Below are 15,492 nucleotides of genomic sequence, written 5' to 3' on the forward strand. Positions count from 1 at the left end.
AGCTTATACTGCCCGATTCAATGACCTAGCACTCCTCTGTCCAGCAATGGTCACCCCGGAGGAGAAAAAGGTAGAACGATACCTTTGGGGGCTATCATCCCAGATTCATGATAGTGTTCTGGCCTCGAAACCTACTACCTTTGAGAGTGCCAAGGAATTGACACAACAACTTATCGATCATAGGGCCAGCCGTGGCACCATGGTCGCCACCACCGACCAAACGAAAGGAGGGAACAACAAGAGGAAGTTCTGGAACAGTAAAAAGAAACAACCGGTGCAGGACCCCACAAAGAAGCAACAGACTGTTGCTATCCGTTCAGCCACTACTGCTACCGCCCCAGCGCCACCAAAGCAATACGCAGGAACTCTTCCCAAGTGCAACAAGTGCAACTTCCACCATACCGGTGCTTGTTGGGAAATGCACTGCAGAAATTGCAACCGGAAGGGGCACACTACTCGATTTTGTAAAGTGCCAGCCCAATCCGCCCCTCAAGTCGCCCCAGCCGCCAACACCGGAGCAAGTCAAACCTATTACGGATGTGGAGAGGTAGGGCACTTCTAAAGAAACTGCCCAAAAGCACGAAACACCAATGTTGGAGGTGTAGGGAGAGTCCTGACAATGGGACACAGAGAAGCAGTCAAGGATCCCTCGGTGGTTTCTGGTACGTTTCTCCTCAATAACACATATGCATACGTACTATTTGATAGTGGAGCAGAGAGGAGTTTTGTGAGCCATGAATTCAAACAATTACTAAAACAAACCCCTCATTCATTAAAAGATACATACGTAGTAGAAATGGCTAATGGGAAAGAAGAGCACACTAATGATATATACTCAGGGTGTACCCTCACTCTAAACAACCATTCGTTTAAAGTAGACCTGATGCCGGTCACAATAAAATGCTTTGACATAATCATCGGTATGGATTGGTTAAGTTCCCATCGTGCCGACATTCTATGTTACGAAAGGGCCGTTCGCCTTAATCTGCCAAATGGCGAAACCCTCTTCATCTATGGTGACAAACCCAGTTCAAATTTGCAAGTCATCTCTTGCGTCAAGGCCCAAAAGTATCTCTGAAAGGAATACCACGCATTTCTAGCCCACGTAGTAGATACGAAACAAGAGGTGAAGGATATCAACGACATTCCCGAGGTGTGCAACTATCCCGATGTATTCCCCGAAGATCTTCCAGGTGTACCCCTTGCACGACAAGTCGAGTTCCGGATCGACTTAATCCCAGGAGCTATCCCCGTCGCCAAGGCTCCATACCGCTTAGCACCGGCAGAAATGCAAGAACTTTCCAACCAGTTAAATGAACTGTTGAGCAAAGGATTCATCAGGCCAAGCTTCTCACCCTGGGGAGCACCAGTCCTGTTTGTAAAGAAGAAGGACGGATCTTTTCGCATGTGCATAGACTACCGGGAGCTAAACAAACTCATTATCAAGAACCGATATCCCCTACCCCGAATCGATGACCTCTTCGACCAACTCCAAGGAGCAAGCTACTTTTCAAAAATCGACCTGAGGTCGGGTTATCATCAATTACGAGTTCAAGAAGAGGATATTCCCAAGACTGCGTTCAGAACTCGCTACGGGCACTATGAGTTTGTGGTAATGCCCTTCGGATTAACGAACGCACCGGCAGTATTTATGGACCTGATGAATCGAGTGTGTCGACCCTACTTAGACAAATTCATGATTGTATTCATCGACTATATTTTAATCTACTCCCGAAGCGAGGAAGAGCACCGTCAACATCTCCGGCTAATCTTGGAAACACTGAGGGCTGAGAAGCTTTACGCCAAATTCTCTAAATGCGAATTCTGGATTAGAGAAGTGAATTTTCTTGGCCATGTGGTTAGCGAGAAGGGGATACACGTGGATCCCGCAAAAATCAAAGCTATCAAAAACTGGTCAGCACCTACAACGCTGACGGAAATTCGACAATTTTTAGGGCTCGCCGGCTACTACCGAAGATTCATACAAAACTTCTCCAAGATCGCCAAACCACTCACCACCCTGACTCAAAAAGGTGTGCTATTTAAGTGGGGAGATAAACAAGAAGCCGCTTTCCAGACATTAAAACAAGCCCTATGCAGCGCACCAGTTTTGTCTCTTCCAGAAAGAACTGATGACTTCGTGGTATATTGCGATGCTTCAAATCAAGGCCTCGGATGCGTGCTCATGCAGAGAGGGAAAGTCATCTTCTACGCGTCAAGACAACTTAAAACACACGAAGTTAATTACACAACCCATGACCTTGAACTGGGGGTGGTAGTGTTCGCCTTAAAGATCTGGAGACACTACCTCTACGGCACAAAATGCACCATCTTCACCGATCACAAAAGTCTTCAGCATATCCTCAATCAAAAAGAGCTCAACATGCGGCAATGGAGATGGGTTGAACTGCTAAACGACTATGAGTGCGAAATTCGCTACCACCCGGGTAAGGCCAATGTAGTGGCTGATGCCCTAAGTAGGAAGGAATACTCAGGCCGCCGAGTAAGATCCTTAACCATGACCATCCATTCCCACCTGACCACGCAAATGAGGGAAGCCCAACTAGAAGCCTTGAAACCAGAGAATGTGGCAGGTGAGGCATTAAGGGGAATGGATAAGAACTTAGAAGTCAAGGATGATGGAACTCGTTATCTTAGTAACCGAATCTGGACACCGAAGTTCGGTGGGATCCGAGACGTGGTCATGAATGAAGCACACAAGACTCGATACTCCATCCATCCAGGGTCAGACAAGATGTATCTAGACCTCAAAATTTTATACTGGTGGCCGAATATGAAAGCCGAGATTGCTACTTATGTGGGCAAGTGTCTGACTTGCGCCAAGGTCAAGGTGGAATACCAGAAACCCTCAGGACTACTACAACAGCCTGATATACCGGAATGGAAGTGGGAACGGATAACCATGGACTTCATAACCAAGTTGCCTAAGACTTCAGGCGGGTTTGACACTATATGGGTAATCGTAGACAGATTGACCAAGTCTGCGCACTTCCTGCCAATAAAGGAAACCGACAAGATGGAGAAGTTAACCAGGATATACATCAAGGAGATTGTGCGACTGCATGGTGTACCAATATCTATTATCTCAGACCGAGATAGTAGGTTCACTTCGCGATTTTGGCAGTCCCTGCAGAAATTCTTGGGAACTAGGCTAGACATGAGTACGGCCTACCATCCACAAACCGACGGGCAAAGCGAGCGCACTATACAAACATTAGAAGACATGTTGAGAGCCTGTGTGATAGACTTTGGTAAAGCATGGGATACCCATTTGCCGCTGATTGAATTATCCTACAATAACAACTATCACACTAGCATTAAGGTTGCTCCATTCGAGGCTCTTTACGGTCGCAAGTGCAGATCACCCCTATGTTGGGCTGAAGTGGGGGATACTCAGATAGCTAGGGGGCAAGTCCCTAATAGCACCCTCACTGGTCCTGAAATCATAAGGGAGACCACAGAAAAGATTGTTCAAATCCGAGAAAGGCTGAAGGCCTCCCGAGATCGGCAAAAGAGTTACGCGGATAAGCGACGCAAACCTTTGGAATTCCAGGTTGGTGATCGAGTGCTACTAAAAGTTTCCCCTTGGAAAGGAATGATACGTTTCGGTAAACGTGGGAAACTAAACCCGAGATACATTGGACCGTTCGAAATCCTCGCCAGGATTGGTCCTGTGGCGTACAAACTCCGATTACCTCAAGAACTTAATAACATACACCCCACATTTCACGTATCCAACTTAAAGAAGTGTCTGTCTGACGAGACACTTGTAATACCTCTTGACGAGATTGAAGTTAACGAAAATCTCCACTTCATAGAGGAGCCAGTTGAGAATATGGATCGGGAGGTCAAAAGAATGAAACAAAGTCGTATTCCCATCATGAAGGTTCGATGGAACGCTAAACGAGGACCTGAGTTCACCTGGGAGTGCGAAGACCAAATGAAACAAAAGTACCCGCATCTTTTCCTAAACACTTAAAGTCCTGGCCAAAGCGTAAATTTCGGGACGAAATCCCTCTAACAGGGGGATGATGTGACAATACTCAAATTCGGGTCAAGTCTAAGACGGACAAGGTCAACGAGTCAAACCGGTCAACTCAATTAAACCTTGTATAATAGGGTTTGTATTATGTAATTTCTGTATAACTCACTATCTTAATGAGAAAACATCACTTGGAAAGTTCGTGTGTTTAAATTTCTTTAAACTTAGTGCTAAACAATGAACAAGAACAATAAAACAATGTTGCATACTCATAGGGAGTGTGTAAGATCCTAAAACATGGCATAACGGGGTTTACGGACCTTGCATTGCGAAGCCGGACACTCACATTCGTCACACACGAAACCGCTCTCAATCGTTTTCACTCTATCTCTTCTTATCGAGAATCTCTCCCAAATCTCTCTAAGTATGTGAAATCTCTCCCAAATATCTCTCTATATGTGAAATCTCTCCAAGTATGTAAAATCTCTCCCAAATCTCTCTAATTATGTGAAATCTCTCCCAAATATCTCTCTATATGTGAAATCTCTCCAAGTATGTCAAATCTCTCCCAAATCTCTCTAAGTATGTGAAATCTCTCCCAAATATCTCTCTGTATGTGAAATCTCTCCAAGTATGTCAAATCTCTCCCAAATCTCTCTAAGAATATGAAATCTCTCCCAAATATCTCTTTGTATGTGAAATCTCTCCAAGAATGTCAAATCTCTCCCAAATCTCTCTAAGAATATGAAATCTCTCCCAAATATCTCTCTGTATGTGAAATCTCTCCAAGAATGTCAAATCTCTCCCAAATCTCTCTAAGAAAGTGAAATCTCTCCCAAATATCTCTCTGTATGTGAAATCTCTCCAAGTATGTCAAATCTCTCCCAAATCTCTCTAAGAATATGAAATCTCTCCCAAATATCTCTTTGTATGTGAAATCTCTCCAAGAATGTCAAATCTCTCCCAAATCTCTCTAAGAATATGAAATCTCTCCCAAATATCTCTTTGTATGTGAAATCTCTCCAAGAATGTCAAATCTCTCCCAAATCTCTCTAAGAATATGAAATCTCTCCCAAATATCTCTCTGTATGTGAAATCTCTCCAAGAATGTCAAATCTCTCCCAAATCTCTCTAAGAAAGTGAAATCTCTCCCAAATATCTCTCTGTATGTGAAATCTCTCCAAGTATGTCAAATCTCTCCCAAATCTCTCTAAGAATATGAAATCTCTCCCAAATATCTCTTTGTATGTGAAATCTCTCCAAGAATGTCAAATCTCTCCCAAATCTCTCTAAGAATATGAAATCTCTCCCAAATATCTCTCTGTATGTGAAATCTCTCCAAGAATGTCAAATCTCTCCCAAATCTCTCTAAGTATGTGGAATCTCTCTCAAATCTCTCTCAAAATCTCTCTCAACTTTCTATAATCACTCGGGGCATCCCGACCCTCGAATTTGGCGAAAACAGCCCAAAAACGGAAGTCTACGCGAAAAACGAACTTAAGGAGCCGAAACCCCTCTTAGGAACCGAACCCTTCTGAGTCGAAGGCTGCTGAACCGAACCCGAAAGCTCCTCTCGGGCCCGAACCTCGCATGTCTCAACCGAACCCGAACGTTCGGCACATTTCGGATCTGACCTCTTCTCTTCTAATGGCTACCGAACCTTCCCTTCTGACCACCTTCGCTTCTGACCCTCGCTTCTGAGCTACGGACCGAACCCTCGGCCTAGGACCCTTCGCATCTCGCCTCTGGTTCGCAACCCACTTCCGACTCGGCACCAGCAAGGACCGAACCTCGGCCTAGGGACTGAACCTCGGCCTAGGGACCGAACCTCGGCCTAGGACCGAGAGGTCTCGCTAGGAACGTTTTTTCTCCCGGTTTTCGACTAAATTCGCATTTTAGGCCCGTTTTTAATTGTTTTAACATGAGATTTTCACCCAAAACTTTATTTTAACATATAAGGACCCTTAACTATTAATTAATCACATTTTTAAGGATAAAACCTTATCCAAAAGAGAGTGGGTGAAGTACAAAGGTAGAGTGTTGACTTTACTTATGTCTATGACACAAGCAACCACTCCCATACCCACTCCATGTCACTATTCACCACCAGCCCATCCCTAGTCACTCCATAGGTCCTTTCTCACTATTTACAACTATTCCCACGTTCTTAGGGCTGGAACATCCATCCTCTCTCCTCACACTTTAATCATTCTCTCATTTTTACCAAGAATCACACTCCAAACTCTCTCATCTTTTTCTCTCTAATTCAAGAATTTCAAGGCGTACTCCAAGACTCTTCTCCTACAATTAGTAAGTATCATCATCTTTCTTATGATTATTACACATCCTCCTACTCAAAATCAAAGATTTCTTACACAAACATCATCACATTCTTGTTAGATCTTCGAATCTTCAAGTGATTCTTCAAGTGTTCTTGGGTTGAACACTTCTCTTCTTCAACACTTACCTACTGAAATCACTCAAGGTGAGTTCATACCCCTACATTTTTATGTTTTCTTAAGTTTTTAGGGGGGGAATACAAGTTAAAACACCAAGAACATAACTAAATTTTTCTAACAACTTTCATCAGAAAAGTTGGACTCCATTCACGGACTGTTTTGGACAACTTACACATTTTTGTTTGAAAAACTGTTTTAGGTGTAAGTAGTTCCAGTACTTATCTTTAAAATGACTACTTGCACATCTCCATACGATTTTTCTACAATTTATGGTGATTTTTACAAAACTGCCTATCATTTCAAACACCAATCCGGACCAGTCTGTGATTATGGACTTTTTCACCCAAGTTGGAGGTCATTAAAAATCATGATAAAAATTATGAGTATACTAGACACATTTTGGGAACTCTCAGAATTTACGGATTTAGTTTTCAACTTCGTATGATTTTTCTATGACTTTTCAAAAACAGTGTAGAAAGGTTGAAATTTTGTTAACAACTTATAACTTTCATAACACCTTGTATTATGTTGAGCAAAGTGTACAACGATAAGTTCTAAATATTGAATGTGTTTCCTTGTTAGTTTATCATCATAAACTGAAATATAGTCATTCATTATAAGATTAATCATTCATTTAGAAGACGTATATTAAGCTATAATGAGCATAGTTTATGGATTCATAGCATTAAAGCATTCATAAAAGAATTCTTATACATTACAAACGTTTTGGATAAACTATAATAGGTATAGTTTATGTATCATTTACTTCTCAAACTTATTTACCAAAGGTTTTCAGTTTAGTTCACGTAAATCTGTTAATGAATAAATTTGTGAGTCATTCCCTTTGGGTTACTTCCAAAGTAACAAAGTCGACAAGTCCTGTAAATTGTAACCAGAGTCTCTTGTAGGGAGAACGTGATAGTTGTGTATAGATCTATATTGGGTTTGACAAACCCACACCAGAGCTGCTTGCAACAGCTAGACCGGCAGGTCTGTGGTGACAAGTGTCATTTAACGGCGACGCCTGAAGAACGTCGCATTACGAGGCCGTCTATGTCAAGTATGGTTATAATAACTCACAGAAAGTATTAACAAACTTAAGAATTTACGAGAATTTCACTAATATCATACGTGTTTATATTGAAATAAACTCACGTTATTTCTGTAAATAAGGAAGATTACTCATATGTTTCAGTCTTTGGATACAAGACTACAGTATTCATTTTAAGGAAAATATCGGATTTTTCTGGAATAACTATACAATTACGAGACAAGCTTTTTTTTCATAATTATATACAAAAACTTATGAACTCACCAACCATTGTGTTGACACTTTTTCAAACTACTTGTATTCTCAGGAAATCGCTAAACAGGTAACAAAGTACTTTTGAGGATGGGGCGTTGAGGCGTCAAACTTATCATATTTTGACAACATATTGTAATTGATTTTGAAATATGTAATTCATACAATGATGTAACTCTTTCAATTATATATATATATATATATATATATATATATATATATATATATATATATATATGTTGGTTGTGTTTACTTTCATCACTATTGCCATTGTTGTTATGATACTACACATGAAGTCCTCCACCCTCGGACGTTTCCGCCATCCTTGGTTTGGGGGTGTGACATTCCGTCACCATCAAACATCTTCCCGCAACGTATTCTACTTTCACCAGCATAGCCTAGCCATGAGTCGACTTTCTCACTTCTTCGTCCTTTTGATTTGTGGACCAAACCTGCACTCCAACAAATTCATCATTGTCACCCGTATCCTGTACAATCAAAGCATTGATGGTGTTATTGTTAGCTGCTGATTTCCTTTTCTTGATCTCCTCCAATCGTCTCAGGAGGTTTTCTTCCTCATCATCTTCATCAACCTTTTCAGCCTTTTTCTTCAGCATGCAATCTTTGGCAAAGTGATTCTTGCCTCCACAGTAATGGCAATCAAAACCTGATTCACCACCAATCTTTGACTACTTCTTGGATTCTTCTGACTTCGAACCCATCTTCGGTTCCTCCTTCACTTTTTCAGAACTATAACTTCCCTGGCAGTTTCGGTTCTTGTTGGTTGGGAACTTTCTTTTGATAAACTTTCTTGGATTGGAAACCATCAGGGCCTACTCTTCACCAGTTAGATCATATTCAGTAATATCCAATTATTCTTCTTCTTCAACAGCACCTTTTCCTTTTGAAATAAGAGCTAATGACCCCAAACTGGAAACCACGTTCGTTTCCTTTGACACCGCACTTTCATGGGACTTCAGAATTCCCACCAATTTCGCCAGAGAGTATGATTTGAACTGTTCGTGTGCCTTCACTGTGGACATAACTGCCATCCATTCAGGTTTAAGATCGTTCATGAAGGTAACCTTCTGCTCAATAACCTTCCTTTCGATCATGTGCTTTATCATCTTACTGAGAAGATGATTAGACCGATCAACGGCCTGAATGAGTTTCTCTTCGGGCTTTTGTTTGAAATCACCAAATTCAGAAAGCACCAAGGTTTGAATCGAATGTTCCAGATCTTCATCTGTAGAATATAATTCTTTCAACATATCCCATATCTCTTTTGCTGTAGCACATGAACTCACCAATCGAAACGTATCCTATTGTAAAGCGAACCTGATCATTCTTAAGGCTTTGATGTTGCACTGAAACTTCTCTTTCTCGTCTTGAGGAATGTCTTTCACATCATTCACGAGCTGATTGTACTCCTTTTGAGTTTTGACAATCTTTGAAGTGCTTGAGTGAGCAAACGGACCAATTGTGATTTCTTCCCAGATCAAGTACCCATTATCCTCTGAGCCTATTACATAATCTTCGAAGTGGTGCGTCCAAACTTCATAATCCTAAGTGTATAAGATTGGAATCCTTGTTGTTGATCCAATACTGTTAGAGATGTTGATTGGATTGGTTTGCGAATCATCCATAGACATTGTGATGATGTTTGATCGATAACCTATTTAAGATCAGACTTGTAATTTATCGTTAGAGTGAGAGCGATAATTAATGAGATACACCAATTTGGAATGACGTCTCAATTAATATCAATCAATGCGGAAAAACCCTAATAATTTCTTCAAAGGAAGAGATGTGTATGAATTACACAGCCTCCCGCTCTGATACCAATTGATGAGAACAAATCTCTAGATCGTTTAGATCTTTCACATGTATATAGATAAAGAACAAACAATTCCATCACAAAACGATTAAGAACACAATATGGAATCAATATGAAGCTTATGATTCAAATATAGTCATGCCTCAGCAGAGCTCGACAAAGAACTTCCACTGTAGAGGCGAGCTAGGGTTTACAATACTTTGATAAGAAAATAATAAAGGTGTTACTTACTAAGGATGCATGCATGCACCTTAAATACTAAAACCATAGAATAAAAACAATCACGGTTGGACAGGCCCAAACCGGATATCAAAACTAGGCTAAGGACCGAGCCCATGACGCAACATTATAAGCCCAACATCCTGAACATCTTGCTCCTGAACCTCTTGCTGCTGAACATCTTGCTCCTAAACCTCTTACTCCTGAACGTCTTGCTCCTGAAACTCTTGCTCCTGAACGTCTTGCTCCTGAACCTCTTGCTCCTGAACGTCTTGCTTCCGAACCTGTTTCTCCTAAACATGTTGCTCCTGAACCTCTTGCTCCTGAACGTCTTGCTCCTGAACCTATTGGTCCTGAACCTCTTGCTCCTGAACCTCTTGCTCCTGAGCCCTCCTAGTCCGGAATACCTTCTTAGGAGCCAAGAGGAATTACACTTCGAACCCCTCTTGTTGACTCCAGAATTTTGAGAAATGCTGCAGAAATTGAACTACAACTTCGGAATTCGCCTCTAAGTTTAGGATTTTAGACCATTTCGCACCTTTTTAGCATTGTAAGGTATTTTGACGTTAGGAATCCCACCAAACTCGTATTTTTCTTAACTAAGACCCCTAAAAACCCTATTTAATGCTAAAATTAATTATTTTAAGCATATTTTTAATAAAAAAGAAATGTTTGGGATTTAGGAAAACCTTATCCTAAATCAAGATAAGGACAAAGAGGTTGACTTTGTGAGGTGATGGAATCCTCATTTCCCATGCAAATCACATTATTCAATGCTTCACGCACCAAATATCCATGCATGGACCATAAGATCCTCATGCACCACAAATTCCCTCCCTTTTCTCACTCTTAAGCACGACAATAGAAAGAAATTTTGGACTTTTCACATCTCCCTCTCACTTTCCTCTCATTTTCTCTCAAGGATTCATTTCAAGAGCAAGAACAAGATCTTACTGAAAACAAAATTCTAAATTTCTCCTTGGAGTTTTAAGGTAAATTCCTCCACTCATCTAATATTTTATAATATTCCAAGATGAATCCATATTATTTTATTCATAATAATATATGATGAACACCTTAAAGATAACCTTCCTTCTAGGGAAGTTCCTCATCTCACCCAAGAGTTTAAGCTTAAGATCTTCACTCCATAACTCCAGACAACTCCTCAACTAACTCAAGGTGAGCTTCATACACCACCTTTTTCAATGTTATAATGTTTTTGGGGGAGAGTACAAGTCAAATCTTGCCTAGATTCTTAAATGATTGCATATATACGTATGTTTGTATGTGTGTGTGAAATATTATTAAATTATTATTTAGTAATATACGCATGAACAAAAGATTTCTAAATTTCATAAAGTACAGAGGATACCTTGTGCAAAAGAGCCTCCCAACTATTGGGCGTGTGCAACTTATCCCTTTTATCTATGCTCGTATGTCTAGAAAAATAAGTCATAAAAAGGGATTTTGATAAGTGGACACCATTTCTAGTAATTTTCGAAAAAAAAGAAACTTTGTGACTATTTTGCAAACTATCAGGGAGTATTCTATAAATATTCAATATAAAAGTTTGCGTCAAGAAAATATGCAAATAGAGCCTTTATGATAGAAATATTTGCATGTCATAAACCGCTGTCGTAAAACCTCCAACAACATAAGAAATGTTCTATGTGTCATAAAACAGAAAATGCGTGTCATAACCGGTAGTTATAAATTTATACAAATTATAACTTGACACTTTTTCTCTTGACTAAAATGACTTGTTTTTTTTTCAATAAACGAAAAGGAACGAACACAAGCACCTAGTTAAGGAGCACAATCAACGATATGGAACGAGAACAATATTTCTATTCAATAAGTACGAATTTCATTATTTATCTAACAAATAATTTATCTCTAACGATTGCTTAAAAGGTTGTTAATATTCTAGTCAGAAAAATCTCAAAAGTAACTAAATATAAAAATATTAGTGTACGTCTAAGTCCTGTAAGGAGTTATAGCCAGAGTCTCCTGGAGGGTGAGCGGGAATTTGTGTATAGATCTATAAGGGGCTGACACCCCGCACATTCATTGTTCGCTATAGCTAGACAGGCCAATATAGGGTGACAAATGTCTTTTCCAAACCGAGGGCACCTGAGAAACGCCAAAACAGGCACTCCATTAGATTAGTATGGTTATAACGGCTCACTAGAATATGTTATATTAACTAGAAATTTATGTAAGGAAAACCTCATAAATAAATTTTGGCACGTTGTGTTGACTGTCCTACACGTGATAGGTGATGGTCCGCATTTGTTGTGTTGACTGTCCTTCTTCATCGCGTAGAATGTCCACAATAGCCATGTTGATTCTTTCTCCTAACAAGTATAGAGTCGTAATACCGCTACTTTTACAAATTAAAAAGCGTTGGACTCTATGGAAAACGTTTGTAAACGGTTTTGATAACAATAAACTCACCCACACATATACATAGTTGGAAACTAGAACTTACGATTATTTTATAGCAAAAAATATAGGATTTTCTGGGGAAAACGATTTTTCTACGATTTCGATAACGATAAACTAAAACTTACAAATATTTTATAGCAGAAAATATAGGATTTTCTAGAGAAAACGATTTTTCTACGATTTCGGTAACGATAACTAGAACGCACACACTCAATTTTACTCGATAAAAGGAACAAGATTTTCAACCATATTTCCTTTTTGAAAATAAGGGATTTTTCTTGACACGGTTGATTGTTACTATTCAAAAGAACTTTTTTCGGAAACAGTTCGCTTTTACAGATCACACTACTTTTCAAAATCACTCCTTAAAAGAATGAACAAAAGTAATGTCAGGAACACATATATCCATGATTTTCAAGGCAAGACTTCAAACGATTTCATAGAAAATATCGGATTTTATGAAAGTACATGGAGAACAATTCTAAACAAGTGTAAACGATTTTATACAAAAATGCTTATGAATTCACCAACTTTTTAGTTGATGCTTTTCGAAACGACTTGTATTCTCAGGGATCTAGTAAGCAGGTAACAAGGGATGTTGATGCAGGGCTAATTAGCTATAGTTTGAAGTTTTCTACTTATGTATCTTTTGTGTAACCCGAAGAACAAATACAATATGTAAACAATGTAAGTTTGTTATCTCAATGTGTGATGCTTTGATTGCTCTGTTTCATTTATATTCAATTGTTATGATACTGCAAAATGAAGTCACCCGCCTCCGGACGTTTCCGTCATCTGGTCCGGGGTGTGACAACTTTCCCCAACATCGATATGAACCATCATCATTCTAGACATGCATAACCTTTTTATTTTTTTTGCGAAATTGAAAATCTAGTGAGCTTCAATGTGAAACATGCACAAGCAAATGACTCATCATTGTTCCTGGATAGTTCTTTCTCCATCTGACGGGCATCGATCGATTCAGATTTTGTGCAATTTTTCTCGAGGCCTACCTAGTGCTACGATTCCTTGTGGTTGTCGTTCAATTCTAAAGAGAGAGATAAAGGGAAGATGTCTTGATGTCTTTGGGGCTGCCATTTACATAGGGAAGCCCTAATTCAAGAAGGAGAACGTTGAATAGGCATATGTGAAGAGAGATAGATAGCTAGATTTTAGGGATTATCAATCAATTTGCCGCATGAAATGGATACATTTAGTTTTTTTACTTCCAATTTTTACCCTTACTACCATATAAAAATTAGAGATTGTGCACAAAATTTATCGAATTTACAACAATAATCCGTATAATAATAACCATAGATCTAAACATTTGAATGGTTGGGATCTGTTATCGTGTTTTCAACCTTTTTGATATTCTCAAAATAACCTACATCTCTCTCTCTCTCTCTCTCTCTATATATATATATATATATATATATATATATATATATATATATACACACACATATATATATATATACATATATATATATATATATATATATATATATATATATATATATATATATATATATACATGCATGCATGTAAACGAATCAGTAGTCATATTGACTGCTGATTTGGAGTTTTCAATTACGGACGCATAGTTCACAAGCTCTCACATATTTTAAGTTTGAACAATAACACAGACCTATATATAGACGGTTCGATTGAGATTCTAAAAAATATAGAGTTCTTGAGATTCAACATCAACCACTTATTTTTCATTTTCTACTCTAACACTCTAGTGTACTGGCAGCAGAGGGGTAAGCGTAACCATAAATGATTAAATGACGTACATGTATAATCATATACAATTATACATGTTTATACATATATGTCTAATCATAAATGATTATATATACGGGTTTGGTCAAAAAATGCATAATCATATATGATTAATTTGGTTGATGGGGGAGGAGGTGGTAGTGGTAGAGGTAGTGGTGGTATAGTTGACGGAGGTGGCAGTAGTGTGGTCGATTGGTGGTGGTGGCTGTTGTGGTGGTGGGGAAGGCGGTAGAGGAAAAAGGAACGGGTGGCGTTGCATAGTCATTTATGATTATAAACTCTCTTGTCGTGCCGGTATGCCGGAGGGTTAGAGCGGAAAATGTGAAATATATGGTTAAGGTTGAATCTAAAAAGATCTCTATTTTTTAAAATCACAATGGAACCTACATCTCTCTCTCCCTCCCTCTCTCTCTCTTTCTATCTCTTTATATATATATATATATATATATATATATATATATATATATATATATATATATGTATATATATATACACACACACACACACAAGAACTGAAATATTGTTAGAACTCGAGAACTCCTAAACTGCTCATCATTTTTTAGAACCAAGTCCATCATTCGTCTTTAAAAGCAGCGACTAAGCCATTTCCAGGCTAAAAAAATTGATGATTTTTTTCTTTGAAATGTGCATTTGAATGTTCATGTATATTCATGCATTCATATTAATTTTCTTTTCAACAATAAGATAACAATCACAATAATAGGATTCTAATACACGTGTTTAAGGCAATCACAAACTGAAAACATCATAAAAAACACAGAAATGATAAATATGCATGCATGCATATTTTTGATGTGAATATATGCACATTACCAAAAACAAGTTCATCAAATTTTTTTTGAACCAAGGATTTGTCTTAGTCGTTGGTCTAGGAGTCTTAGGGTGCCTTCTGTTTTAAAAAATTATGAGCAGATGATGTGTGTGTGTGTGTGTATGGAAAAATAAATATACCCTAGAAGGTATATAAGCTTAGGTACTCTAACCAACCATACTACGTCTTGTTTGTTACATGTATGCATTATAACCATCCAAAGTTCTAATAATTCAACTCTTAACTTGATTTACTTCCAAGATTTTCAGAAGTTTCACCATTGTCTTCCACTTACATAATTTCCATTTGCAACTATAATATATATAGCACGGTAGGCGTTCGATAGAAAGATGTGATGTAAGAAGAAGATAATAGTGAATTTCAAAAATCTTGGAACTATATCAAGCTAGGGGTTAATGTTTAAGAACCTTGTATGATTGCAATGCAAATATATGACATAAACCGACTTAGTATGGTGGGGTTTGATACCTAAGCTTATATACCTTATATGGTATATTCAGTTATGTCATATATATATATATATATATATATATATATATATATATATATATATATATATATATATCAGACGGTTCCAACAAA

Source organism: Lactuca serriola, chromosome 6, assembly GCF_051521515.1.
Source record: "Lactuca serriola cultivar US96UC23 chromosome 6, Lser_US96UC23_V15, whole genome shotgun sequence".
Taxonomy (NCBI): Eukaryota; Viridiplantae; Streptophyta; class Magnoliopsida; order Asterales; family Asteraceae; genus Lactuca; species Lactuca serriola.